The following is a 14325-nucleotide window of genomic DNA, read 5'->3' on the forward strand; positions in this document are numbered from 1 at the left end:
AGACAAGTGAGATTTCACCAAACTAAAACAAACAAATGTCCCTACCCCACATGCAAAAGGAGAAGCTTCTTCATAGCATACAGCAGTAAAAAGGCAGCCTATAGAATGGGAGAAAATATTTGCAAACTGTATATCCCATAAATGGTTAATTTCCAAAATGTCTAAGAAACCTAATAGCAAGAAAAAAATAACATAATTAATAAACAGAGAGGACTCACCTCTCACCTGTTGGTTAGTATGGCTACTAACAAAAAAGACAAAAAATAACCAGTGTTAGAAGAATGTGGAGAATCCTTGTACACTGGCAACGAGACTGTAAATAAGGACAGTCATTATGGAAAACACTATGCAAGTTCCTCAAATGGTAGTTACCATATGATCCAGCAATCCCACTACTAGTATGTATATCCAAAGGGATTGAAATAATTGTCTTGGAGAGACATTTGCATTCCCGTGTTCATTACAGAATTATTCACAATAGTCAATATGTGAAAACAACCTAAATGTCTGTTGACACATGAATTGATAAAGAAAATGTGGTATAAGTAATATAAAATGAAATGTTATTGAATCTTTAAAAAGAAGGCAATCCTGCCATTTGCAATAACGTGGATGTACCTGGAGGACATTATGCCAAGTGAAATAAGCCAGACATAGAAAAGCAAGTACCACATGATTTCACCTATATATGGAATCTAAAATCAAGCTTATAGAATCGAAGGGTAGAATGGTGGTTGCTAGGGCCTGCAGGGAGGGAGAAATGGGGAAATGTTGATCAGAGAGTGTGAAGTTTTATTTTTGCAAGATCAGTAAGTTCTGGAGGTGTAATCTATAGTAATGTGACTATAGTTAAAAGTATATACTTAAAATTGTGAGAGTGTAGATCTTAAGTGTTCTCACCCATACACACATACAAAGGGAACTATATGAAGTATAAATATATTTATTACCTTGATTATGATGATTATTTAATATGTAGTTGTATATTTTAAATATATAAAACTTTAATTCATCAATTATGTTTTAGTAAAGTTGAGAAAAAAACAACAACCCAACATAGAGTGGAAAGGACAATACCCCAAAACAGTGGTCAAATTATCTGGGACCTGGTTTTGAATTTTTAGACATATCTTATCTGCACCTAATATGGGGTCCTGTTCATCACTAGTACCTTATCATGCTTAGTTTCATTATTTGTCTTTAAATCAAGTTTTAATTTTACTTTATGTGGAAAACTGATGAAAAATTAACTATCCAGAAAGAGGTTGATTTTTAATTTTAGTCAAAAAATAACTCTTTTTAGTCCTGCATATAAATAATATAGATACTTGTTTGGAACTACTATTTACTACTTAGTCATATTGTAGTCTTCTAATTAATTTTATTGAATTTAATTAAGTCATTTTGTAATTTGATGGTGAATTTAAATTGTAAATGTGTGACAGTGATTTATAATTTGATAGTTTGGAAAATTCTGATTGGCTTACAAATATGAGAAAAATATTGAACAAAGAAGTCCTCTCTTATTTTGACAACTAAAAAATTCTGATTCCATTTTCAAAAGGGATTACCTGACTTTATAGTTAATTTCTAACTAGTAAAATAAATGGTCACTATTGGAGTCTTTCATTTAAACTTAATGGAAAGTGACTAAATTTCCAATCTGCATGACTTCCAAAGCAAGCATCATTTCCATTTATAAATTATTAGAAATAGAACAAGTTGTGAATAATACCAAAAGATACAAATGCTGAAGTCTGGTTTTTAAAAAATATCTTCTAGAGAAAAAAAATCCAAGTTCTTGAAAAATATTAACATAATTGCATAGTTTTAATTCTTGGGTTGGAAGCAATCATGCTAGCTAAAAAAAAAAAAAAAAAAAAATTAGTGAGTGAAATAAAATGCAACACCACAGTGGAAAAGGTGGCTTGCAAACAGAAAGACTTGACTGATTGTTTTAGCTCAGCAGTTCCATGACTTACTATAAAAGAAGAAACCCCACAAATTTTGTATACAGAATGCAAGTCTTGACCTCTGGGAAACCTGGAAATTAGTCTTGCATATTTTATTTGTGTATGTGCAACCTACACCTTGGCAGCACAGCCTAGTGGTGACAAGGAACCTCAAGAGCCTAACAGACCCAAATCCTTGCTCATTTATTAGCTACAGGACATCCACAACCTTGGGAGAATTACTTAACCTCTTAAAGCCCTGGTTTCCTCATTTCTAAGGTGGAACTAATAATAGTTGTATATCATAGGATTGGTGTTGGGGTTAAATGTCATAATGCATCTGAAAAAATCTCACCTATTATTATCATCATCATCTCATCATCATTACCACCACCACCACCACTACTACTAGCTATTAGAGAGGATTTTATGGCTTAATACAAATATATTTTTCCTTATTTTAATATATAGTTGGTGTTTGAAAAATGTTCTTTCCTACCTAAATTGTTTAATCTCTTTATCCATGTTCTTCCTAAAGACCCCTGAGACAGTTGTGGGCTCTGTGTTTGAGGAGATTAAGGTTATAAAATGTAGCATGCTGGTATATTGTAACAGGATTCTAATATTGTGGGTATTAAAAACAGAGGGAATGCACAGAGAATAAAACTAATTCTGAGATGTTACTTATAATGATGTAATCTTTGTAAATCTCTTTCATATCTTGGCTTATTAAAAGGTTTTTCTAATCATGTAAAATTCTGGCATTGGACTAAATCCCGAATTTCCTTTTCCTGTCTGAAGTGTCTATTTATACAGCTGGTACCACTTTTTATTCTTCCCCTTTTCCTATGCTAGGGATCAAACCTAGGGCCTTGCACCAGCTAGGCAGGTGCTCTACCACTGAGCTGCATCTCCAGCCCTATCTGGTTCTACTTTTATAGTGACTTATATCCTTGGACCTTGTAGGATAGATCAGCATAAAGATGATTATCTGTTTTTTTTCCCCACTCAGGGTTATGGTAAAAAACACAGCATAAATATGAAGGCATCCAGAAGTGAAGTCTGCCATGTGTGCAGTATCAATACAGAGGCAGTGCTGAAATGACAAAATGAGGTGATGGATAGAGAGGGCCACCTGTGCTCCTGTGGTGCTTAATGTTAATAGGTGTTTATTAACTTCTTTCTGCCCTGAAGTTTCTTTAGGCAACATATTCTAGATTCCAGCTGCTGGGAATTTCTACCCTTGTTAACATCTATTTTCACTACCCTCTATTTATAAAAACCTACGGCTTAAAAGGCTGTTTGTTACCAGTGTCCAACATCACCACCTTCAAGGACCTGCCATATTCAAGGTGCTCTGTTGGGCATTGTGTAAATATTTGCTAATGTTCAGAATGCCAAGGCCTCTTGAGGACTTAAGAAGAATGTTGCTTAGGCAAGGATGGGGGAAGGGCACAAAAATACCTTTCCCTGCAGCTGTGTAGCAAATTTTGGAGATCTGGGGCTGAATGTCTCTGAAAAATGATTACTACAGTTCAAATTGTTATTGTGATAGCAACTGCAACTCCCTCAAGCTACCTTGAAATACTCTCTCTGGTTTTGACACTTTGAAGGAGAGCAGGAACTCTTCTCTTCTAGTTTGGGTTTTGGTCTGTGTTTGAAAGAGGAATTATGAACATGTAGGTCTGCAAGGTTGTGGCATAACAGGCCTTCGACCTCACAGTGAGGGCTCAGCAAGTTGCTTCATGTTTTCTGTTCGTAGCTGCCTCCTCTGTCAGTTCTTTTGAAGCACCCATAAAACAAAATAGGCTCATTAAGTGCAAGAGGGCAAGTGAAGTTGGCAGTTGCACCTATTCAAATAGGCTTTCCTCTCTAGATGTTTACACTCTAGGAAGAAGAAGAAGTTAAAAAAAAAAAAAGTCAGAAGATGAATGCCTGCTTATCATTGACTCTTCCCAGCCTCCCTTTTGAGGGTAAGTGAGGTCATCCAGGCTCTGGGAGATGGGAGCGTTTTGCTCCAACTCTAACATGAAACTCGTTGACAAAATTAATGTCAAAGTGAAAAGTCAAGATGGTCTTGTCATTGCCATCTCATTCACTAAGTTTTCTTATAAGGCTGAAGACAGACTGTCAAGTAGGCTTGTCCCACACGTGCCCTCTTGCCCACAAGGACAAGCAGTAGTTCCGCCCTGTAGATTTGCTCTTCCCGTCCTAAGATTCTCTTCTTTTGTGAAGTTTTTCCCTACAGATTTGGCTCTTTTTCTGAACCTACAGGATCCACATTTTAATGAGCTGAAGGGATGCCAAGATACATAGATGGTTTTAACCCTCAAAATCTTAACCGTCAGTAAATGAGGTCATGTGTGATGATCTTCAGCAAATCACCATGCAAATGTGAGGTAATTTGAACTCACCCTTGAAAGATGGAAATGTTTCTGTGGTCTCTGGTTGTGGGAAAGGACATTTCAAACTGGGGGGAGGTTTGGATGAAGGCACAAGTGTGTTTCTAATCAGAGGACACTTTTTGGTTTTTCCCTTATTTGGTCTGATTCCTGTTTGGTACTGTAGAAGTGTCTCATCTTGAAGTGTCCTCTTGGCATCTGTGACCTCACACTCTGCAGGATTTCCTTCTTTTTTTAAGATGGTTCTTTTCAGTCTCACCCTCAGTTTTCTATGACCATAGATATGCTGATGGTAGCTCCCCTCTGCCTCCAGCCAGGCTGCTCTCCTGATGCTCAGACCTATACAAAACTAAATGCTGGCCACATCCATGTATCTAACTCTTACTTAAAGATCTTAAGTTCTGCATGTTGCATACTGAACTCATCTTTGTCTCCAGATTTCCATCTTCCTGGGTTTCCTACTTCAGTGAATGATGCCCATCTAATTATTTAAGAAATATGTCAGAAACAGTGTGATCTTGACTCTCCCCTCCCATCATTCTCCATATAATAAATCATAATGTCCTTTATATTTTCTTATGTCTCCTGAATCTGTCCAGGTCTTTCCATCTTCATTGCTATTTCCTTTGGTAGCTCACCGTAATCTTTTGCTTGGAGGACTGTAGTAGTCATCTGTCATCAAACTTTACTCCAGCTAATTCTTTCTCTACAGAATCTTTCTAAAGCACAGATTTGGTCATTGTATTGTTTCTTTCCTTAAAGCCCTGTGATATCTCCCCTTGCCTTAAGGATGATGTCCAGATCCTACACAAGACTTACTTGCCTTTCTTATGCTAGCCCTGCTGACCTTTCTTGCTACCACCTCTCAATTTCCCTTACGTTAGCCATTTTAAAATGTACCTCCAGTTCATCAACTCAACAGGGTTTTCCTGTCTCCAAGACTTTTCCTTATCTGGCACACTCTTCTCCCTTGTTCTTCCTCTGATCTCTGCTGAGAAATCACTGCTGTATCAATCCGTTTTCTGTTTCTGTGACAAAATGCCTGAAGGTAGGTACTTAAAAAGAAAAGAGGTTTATTTAGCTTATAATTTTAGAGCCTAGAAATCCAAGATTGCATCATAACATGATGAGGATGCATAGGAGAGTGAGGAATCACATGAGGAGGCAGGAAGCCAGAGACTGGGCCAGGGCCAGTTTTGCTCTTTTTTTTGATAACCCACCTTTGCATGAACTAACTGGGATCCCACAAGAGTCACATTAATCTCTTCTAAGGGCAATGCCCTCAATGATCTAATTATCTTACACCTAGCCTCATCTCTTACAGGTTCAATAACTTCTTTATTCTGCCACATTGGTGATCAAGCCTTACATGAATTTTGGGGAACACACTCAAATCATACCTAAACCATAGCAACTGCTCATACTATAGTCTAGTAGCCTATTTATTTGTCTATGTTCCTTTAAGCCAGTACCTTTTTGAAATATGGAGCATTTTAGGTAATCAGTAGATTTTTTTGAGTGAATAAATAAGTGATAATGTATGTAGTATTTTGAAGGAATGTCAGGTAAGCCATTTGCTGGAGTGTAGGATATATAGGAGACAAAAGTAAATGATATGAAAGAAAGGTGGTTGAGTATATTCCATTATATCCTGGAAGACCAATTCTGAGATGAAGATTCTAGTGCAGGAAATTTATTGAGGAATGCCCTTAGGATCAATAACTGTAAAGGAATAAAGAAGGCAGGCCGAGAAGTTGAACTGAAATGAATTTTCAAAAGATGCTCACATATGTCACTCAGAAGCTGGCATAGACCTACAAAAATGTCCCGAATTGATGCAAGGACCTTGTGTCCTCATAGCAACCAGTCATTGAATGTGGGTTAAGACTGGGGAGGGTACAGAACTTGGACCAAAGAGCATCCATTGCCCAGGGTAATTTCTGGAGAGGGATTCATCTGGCATTGCTGGTATCTAGGGAAATGAATCTATTTGGTATGGGGGATCACAGTGGCCCACCATAGCATCCACTACACTGGGCCCAGTTCCTGCCAGATTGAGGAATTTATACTTTATTCAATAGATTTTTGGATGCAATTGAAGGTATTTACACAGAGAAGTAATGTGAGTCAGAGTTGTATTTAGGAAGATTAATCTGGCTGGTATGTTTAAATTGGATTAGAGGTGGAGAAATTGGAGTCAGAGAGGCCAGTGGGAGACTTTTGAAATAGTCCAGGCAAGGAAATAAAGGCCTAAACAAGGGTGTTGGCAGTGGAAATGGAAAAGGCGGGTGGTTGCAAGAGATAGAACAATGCTAGAATTCACAAATTCTGGTGACTGAATATGGGAAATAGGCAAGAGGAAGGAGACTCAAAAGTGATTCCATGGTTTTGAGCCTGGATTAAATATAAGGACAATGGTAACCTAAATTTATACAGGCTTGGGGGTAGATTTTTTTTTCTTTTCAGTATGGTAGCCACCTAAGTAGAAATTGTCATTGGTGGCTGAAACGATTTTTGGGGGAGAGTAAAGCACACATAAATGAGAAGTTATGTAATGTTACAGAATGGTCATACCGCAGTATAAACAAAACAGTTGATGCTATAGGATCACAGAGAAGGAAGAAATCATGTTGTCAAGCAATGTTCATGGTGGAGGTGGAATTTAAGTAGCATTTAGATTTACCATAGGGAAAGGAGGAATAAGGAGGGCAGGATGATGACATCCTAAGTGGATCAGCGATTCAAGCAGAGGCAGCGGGAAAGGAATACACATTCCTATTTAGGGGACCATGAGATCAATTAGGCTAGAATGGAGGATCACTTATGGGAAATGTTGGCTTACAAAGTTGAAATGTTGATTGGGGAGGAACTTGAATGACAGAAAAAATGACAAGGAGAGCAGAAGGATTTAGAAGGTTTATTAAAGGCTTCGTATCTGTTTCTGAAGTTTGATCCTATCTGCTGCCTGAATGTGGTTCTCTATAAACCCACAGAACGAAACTGTCTACTTGAGAGACACTTTCAGTGTTTTTACACCAAAGTGGCTATGATGTAGAAGGCTACTGGACATTGGCAGTCTTTAGTGAAGATTATATGAAGACACATTGAGCAAATCCCAGCCTGCGTGTGTTTCTGAGGCTTTTACATCCACAGCCTTTGCTTAGCTTTCATGAGGCACAAGAATCTGTGGCCTAATTGGTCAGATAGTTTACAGGCTCACCCTGAAGAGTAAATATTGTGTATCTGCAAGTGGAAAGTTGGTAAGTATGTATAATCAAGCTGCCTAGTCACGCCTGCCTAAGCGCTGTTGAAAAGTTTGACCAAAGACTATAAAACTGTCAAAACCGAGGCCCAAGCTTGCTTCCACACCAAATAACTCGTTATTGAAGTTATTGGGAAGATAATAGGACTTGCATTTGACTTGCGGGGATTTCTTATTTGCTACAGAAGTATCTGGCAAAGCTAAATAGCTTTGCATTGCATCATTCTCTTCTTTTTATTTATCTTCTACATTTATTTATTTGACATGGAAACTTGTCCCACCCACCTCTGAGCACCATCATTGAATAAAAAGGATACCTTAATATAAATTCAGAGACTGCAAAATGGAATCTTCACATTGGCACTCAGACCACTGGGTGGGGGGTAAACAACAACAAAAATGACAACATTTCATTGGTGTCTTTGAGCAGATGTTTAATTTTACCCTCCTCCAAAATGATCATGGCCTGCCATGAAACTTCCCATTTCCATTTTGTGACATTCATAATATTGTTTGTTGTATTTTCTTTTTATAATTTCATCACAAAGTATTTGAAACTTATTTAGGAATGAGGATGAAGATTGCTACTTAAGATTGTAACCTACCTCTCATTTTGTCCTTTCCCTTACCTTCCCTTCTCTTCAGAAAGTGAATGGAAGGTGTCAAAGCTGCCATGATTGCTTTTGGAATAGCCTGCTAGATTCAGGACCAATGATGGAGACTATGCAATTGATGATGTGTGAACAGTTACTTCTGTTAAGGTAACGTGGCCCTAGTGTATCTGTAGCTTTCCTCACAGTTAATTGCTTGGGTTTTCACTCAACAAAAGAAAATGTGCCAAACCTTAAGTAATTAAAAAAAAGAAAAACACAAAAATCTGAGCACGTTAAGGTGCAACTGATATTCAACAGCTCTACATTAATCTCTGAGAAGCAAACAAATGAGTATTCACAGTTTTTATCCATGGTTTGGTTTTGCACAATTAAATACATTCTCCAGTCCCCAGAAATATTTATTGCACTGTAGGGATTTTTAAATATTTATATTTTATACTTAACAGTGTGTTTGGCCTAAAGAGGTGTACTTCAGTGATCCAAAGAGGCATCGTATAGAGGTTGTGTGTTGTCTTTTCCATTTTAATTAGAAATCTTAATTGCTTAATGATTTATTTATTTAGGTCCTTCCTGAACTCACACTAATTTTAATGGCTTCCTTAGCTATCTCTAGTATAAAATTTTAATTTCTTCCCTATTTATCTTGGCTAGGGATGGAGAAGAGTCATCTCCAGTTCTTATTGTGTGATGTTAGGGGTGCTAAAAGATATCCTTTCTTCCCATGTTAGCTCTTATAGTTTTCTGTTATTAGTATTCTTTTAACAGGGAATAAATACCTTAATGTAATTTATTTATACATGGTGTCTACCAGCCCAATTGAAGCATTGTTTTTGCTTCATATATATATATTTTTTTTTTTAGAAAAATCAATGACCACATATAATTAGGCACTGACAGTAGTGAGATAGTTAGGACTACAGATTCTGGAGTTAAACAGACCTGGGTTAATGATCTGGCTCTACCACTTTCTAGTTGTGCAACCCAGGCAGTTTCTTATTTCTCTGATGCTCAAAATATTCATCTTTAAAACAGGAAGGAAATGCTCATAAAATGAGATTCTCTGTAAAGCACATGAAACTTTTAGCACAATGCAAGACCACAGTGTATGGTTATAATAGGTGCTCAATAAAGGTTTGCTATTATCATCATTGTTATTCAAATATCTAGGCATTAAAAAAATGTCTTTCTTGGAAAATTTGCTGACACTAAGTTATGCCAGAAAAAGTGGGCCTTCCATCTTCAAGTGAGGCATTAGCTTAAATCTCATCCTAGGAAATCAATCAATATGAACCTCCTAGCACCTGAATCCTTGCTCTTGGTCCTCCCTGAATATGTGCGATTCCAATCTGTTCCCACAGCTTTTGCCTCTTGCATGTAATTGTTTGACTTGGGGCACCTCCTGTATCCCCAGAGGTGTGGTAACCAAGATTTGGCCTGTCCCCTAGCTCTTCTCTTACCAGGAGGTTTATTACTCTACCTTATCTATCCAGGCCTGACCCTCTGGCTTGAATGCTGTGTTTTCATTTTGCCTGCCAGGTCAGCATGGATGGCCCATCCTTGGGCAATACACATGACACCAAGGTGTTAAAGTTCTTCGTTAATGAGACTGGTGCAGTCTATAAGAAAACACTGTTGTATAATCATTCATATGGAATTTTTATAGTCATCTTTCTATTACTATGTCAAAATACTTGATCAACTAACTTATTATAAAGAGAAAAGGTTTGTTTAGCTCATGATTTTAGACTGAAAATCCAAAAGGCCATAGTGCAGGCTTGGCAAGGGCTGCCCCACCCACAGCACAGATGGTAATGATGAGGGTGTATATGGGGACAAGCAGGTGATTGATTATATCTTTAACAAAGAGGTAGAGAGAGTGGGAGTGGCCAGGCTTGTTCCTTTTATGACAGCCCTCTTCTGAAAACTATCAAAGTGGTCTCACAAGAAATACCTCATGCTCTAATGACCAGAGGGCCTTCTCTTAGGCTCTATTTCTCAAAGGTTCTACCATCTCCAATAGCTGCACCCTGGTGACAAGTCTTTAATTACAATGGGGGACTTCAAATCGTAACATTGCTCCTGGATTTTGGACTGAGCCTACAGCTTTAGTTTAGTGTCCACTTTACTTGGAATACTTAAATATGACCTGGTTGAAATTACCTATCATATTTCCAATTCTCCTATGTCTTCTTAGAGTTTGCTTTAAATTAAAGGAAAATTTTCATGGAACTCATTGTAAAAATAAAGTTTCAGATATAAGAAAGTACAGACGCACACACACCCACACACACACACACATACACACATACACACGCATATTTTATGTAATTGACACTACTTCCTGCATTTACAAGTATTACTGTATCATAAACACCCCTTATTCTAAAAATCTCTTTATGAACATGAACAATGAAGCGCATCCAAAGGAAGATGAGCAGAGTGACATAAGCAACATTCAAGTCTGCCCCCTAGCAAAGTCCTCACGTTCAATCCTCCATGCTTTCCCCGACCCACTTGATGTAGATGAGAAGTAGGTGACCTTGGAAGCCATCTGTTGAAGGTGGTGGAGCCCCAAGTAGGTTCCTTAATCTCTACATGGAAACAACTGCCTATGTAACAGATAATGGGAGCCAGAACCCATATTAATTCTTGACATGTCCTTCTCCCTCATGCTCCACATCCCATTCATCATTAAGCTTTTGATTTTGCTTCTTAAATATGTTAAATCTATAATTTCTTTTCTTGTTCTCCACTAATACATTTTTTGATAAAGAAAATATTATGAAAAAGACATCAATCAACTAGATTCACACTTGTTTGAAAAGAATTTGAAAATTAATTAGGCAGTATTTTGAAATTAATTGGACAGTATGTGGGCATCTTGTTCCACATGGGAAAGAAATGATGCTATGTTCTAAGTCTTGCACATTCTGAAAAATCACCAACAAAAAAGGAGAAGAGGAGGAAAAAAATTACATGATACCGAGAGCCATCTCATATTATGAATAATCTACCAAGAAACATTCAAAAAAGTAACTCTTTGCTTCTACAAATGAATAATTCTTGTGATGATTGTACTCCATTGAAGACATCTCACTAACAAGAAGCTTCATTTTAGCAATCCCATGTGCAAATTTTAATAAAATATATTAAAAATTCAATTCATATCTTGCCATCACTGTCCAGCATGCATGACAACATTTTTGAGAAATCTTTTACTACCGCAGGGGTTAAGCCATAGTTTTGCCTGAAACTCCCATCTCTGCAGTCTGTTTGGATGTAACATCCACCAGAAGCTGAAATCTATGAAAATCCTAGTTGAGGTCTGGTGGAGTAGGAGAGGAGTGTTGAAAAGACCACTCCTGAGTATTTATTTGTACTCAATCCAGATTTATATGTGTCCTCTGGGTATCAGAGAGAGATGCTGTAAAGTTGCTGGCTGCCATTTGCTGTATATCTGTGATTTGTCCCACATCAACCAATGGCAGAAAGAGAAAAGCACATCTTTCAAAGCAGTTAGAGTAGCATGGCAGACCACTGATGGACAAGCCAAAATTGATCCAGGGATAATGGCTTTGGAGACAGTGGCCTCCCCAGGGTTAGGTTTGGTCTAGTTGTACAGGAATAAAATAGGCTCTTCTCTAGAGCTGGCATGATGTTTTCAATACCCACTGCAGCCTAGAAATACCGAGTGTGCCACAAGAAATCAAACACGTTTGAAAGTAGGTAGGCAAGGCACACTTTTACTTCTTCTAGAACATCTCCCTACCTACTGGAACCTGACTGCAAGTGCTCCTGGGCGGGCAGTCCACCTCTCTGTCTACCTAGTGTAGTGTTGCCCATTGCCTTGATTGGAGGAGCACAGGGGTACAATCTATGTGATTGGCTAATTTTAAAATTGAGGTGGGCAAAGGAAAGGGCTATCATCGAATGGCTACAATTGGACTCAATTAAGGCTGAATACTGTATTTTGAAAATAAACTAGATTTTCTATTTCTCACATGTCCAGCTAGCTTCAGAAATCTTGGCTCTAGAGCAAGAAATGATGAACTGATTTGAATCTTTGCCATCCTCTCTCAGCAAGTCCAGGAGAAGCCTATACCTGGTGTGGATGAACCCGCTATAAACCTGTAGCGTAGACAGTTGTGTTTGCTGGGACAATATTGTTTTTTCTTCCTCTGAGGGACAGACATTTTTTGGGAGCTCATATCCTGCAGAATCTAAACAGACTCCTTGGGCAAGTTGCCTCTTCTCATTCTCTTGCCCCCCAAGTCAGTGGAAGAGCAAAGGTCCAGAGGTGTGTCCAAGTTGTCCTTATCATCAGTCTGGCTGTGGGATGCCCCTACCTCACTATTCTTGTTCTTCATTCTGGAACTGCTCTCCCAGTGAAAGGCAATGTTGAGAAATCAAGGGACCAGGAGCAGGGACACAGCAGGCAAAGGCAAGGAGTTGTCCTCCTTCACTGCTGACTCTCCTGCAACTTACAGGATGTGCCCCAGCTGTTATTATTGAACAAGGCACCAGGATCCCAGGTGCCTGTTCCTGGATGGAATTCAAGTGACTCTCCAGAGATCTTATGGTAGCTAGAGGAGACTCTCCCTCACCCAGCTCACTCCCCTCACCATCTCCTTCCTTCCTGGCTCCTGCATGAAGCACCTAAATGCTGTCAGAACCTCCACCGACACTCTTGCCTGAGTTACCCTGCCATCTTCTCCTGAACTGCTGAAGTCTTTCTAACCTGCATCTACCCTAACCCCTTTTCCAACCTATCTCCAGGTCAAAGTGATTTTTTTTTTTTTGTAAACGTGAAAATCTGGTAACATTACCTACCCACTTAAAATATTTAAATAGCTTCCCATTGTTTTAAAAACAAAGGCACAGTTTCTTCAGTGGTCTCTACATATCTATTCAGCCTCATCCTCAGCCCCAACCACATTGATATTCCAGTTGCTTTTAACACTGTGCCAAAAAATGCTCTCTCTCTTCGAAGAGAATTTGCATATGTATATCCCTTTGTGTGTGTGTGTGTAGTTATTTTCTGTTTATCTTAAAGATAGTTCAAGTGACATTTTCTAGGGATGCCTAAGTAGGTCATTTGATTTCCCCCTAGGCTCATGTAGCACCTCATGCCTTTTTTGCAGCCTCTGGCACAGTTGAAATTTACAAATCACATTCGATTGTGAGATTATTTGATTCATTCCCCCCCCCCCCAAAAAGTGTAAGTTTCTTACAAGTAGGAAAAGTACTTAAACAACCATCATATCCATGCTCATGGCAGGAATGAAAGAAGGAGAGAAGTAAAGAGAGAGAGGGAAAAAGTTTGATGGATGAAGTGATTTGTTATCACACGATTCAATATCAGGAGCCAGGATCTTGGTTGAACATGAGGAACCACAAAGTTTATAAGTTTTCTCCGCCTGATACCTTGTTTTGTTACTTTGTTTTGCCTCCTTGTTGTTATATTTTGTGGTGAGGTGTCCCCCTTAAGCTCATGTGTGAGACTATGTAAAATAGTCAGCCAGTGGAGTCTCTCTCTGCTTCTTGATCATCATGTGAGCTGCTTCCCTCCACCACATCGGCCATTGTGTTTTGCCTCACCTGGAGTCCTAAAGAAGGGAGCCAGCCTTCTGTGGACTCAGACCTCTGAAATGTGAGCCCTCAAATAAACTTTTTTCTCCTCTACAATGGTTCTGGTTGAGTCTTTTAATTGCAGCAGTGGAAAAGCTGACTACAATGCCTGCCTTTGTGCATAGGTCCTCTTCTGCTGAAACACCTGCTGTACTTGAAGAAATCTGGTTCCCCTGGAGATGAGCCCAGGAGTGACTTCACTGCCCCCTCACCAAAATCAACTACCCTGAGCTTTGCTCTCCTAAGAAAAGATTCAGGCTTTGGAGACAGAATGGGTCTTGTTTCCTGTCTTGATTCGACCCTGCTTGATATTTGGTTCTAACCAAGTCATCGGATCTGCTTCTTCACCACTATGATGAATAGTAACCCCTCTTCATAGGGTGAATGTGAGGAATGAAATAATGGTCTGGAAGCACCTCATGAATGATAAGTGCTCAGTAAATGGTGCTGATTTTTTAAAAAACTGA

At 38.7% G+C, this 14325-nt stretch overlaps 1 pseudogene; it reads right to left on the minus strand.

Annotated features, from left to right (window-relative positions):
• Positions 1 to 11460: 11460 nt before the first annotated feature.
• Positions 11461 to 12597, minus strand: LOC143379974 (homeobox protein TGIF1 pseudogene; annotated as a pseudogene).
• Between the last annotated feature and the right edge of the window lie 1728 nt (positions 12598 to 14325).

This window comes from Callospermophilus lateralis, chromosome 14, assembly GCF_048772815.1.
Source record: "Callospermophilus lateralis isolate mCalLat2 chromosome 14, mCalLat2.hap1, whole genome shotgun sequence".
Lineage (NCBI taxonomy): Eukaryota > Metazoa > Chordata > Mammalia > Rodentia > Sciuridae > Callospermophilus > Callospermophilus lateralis.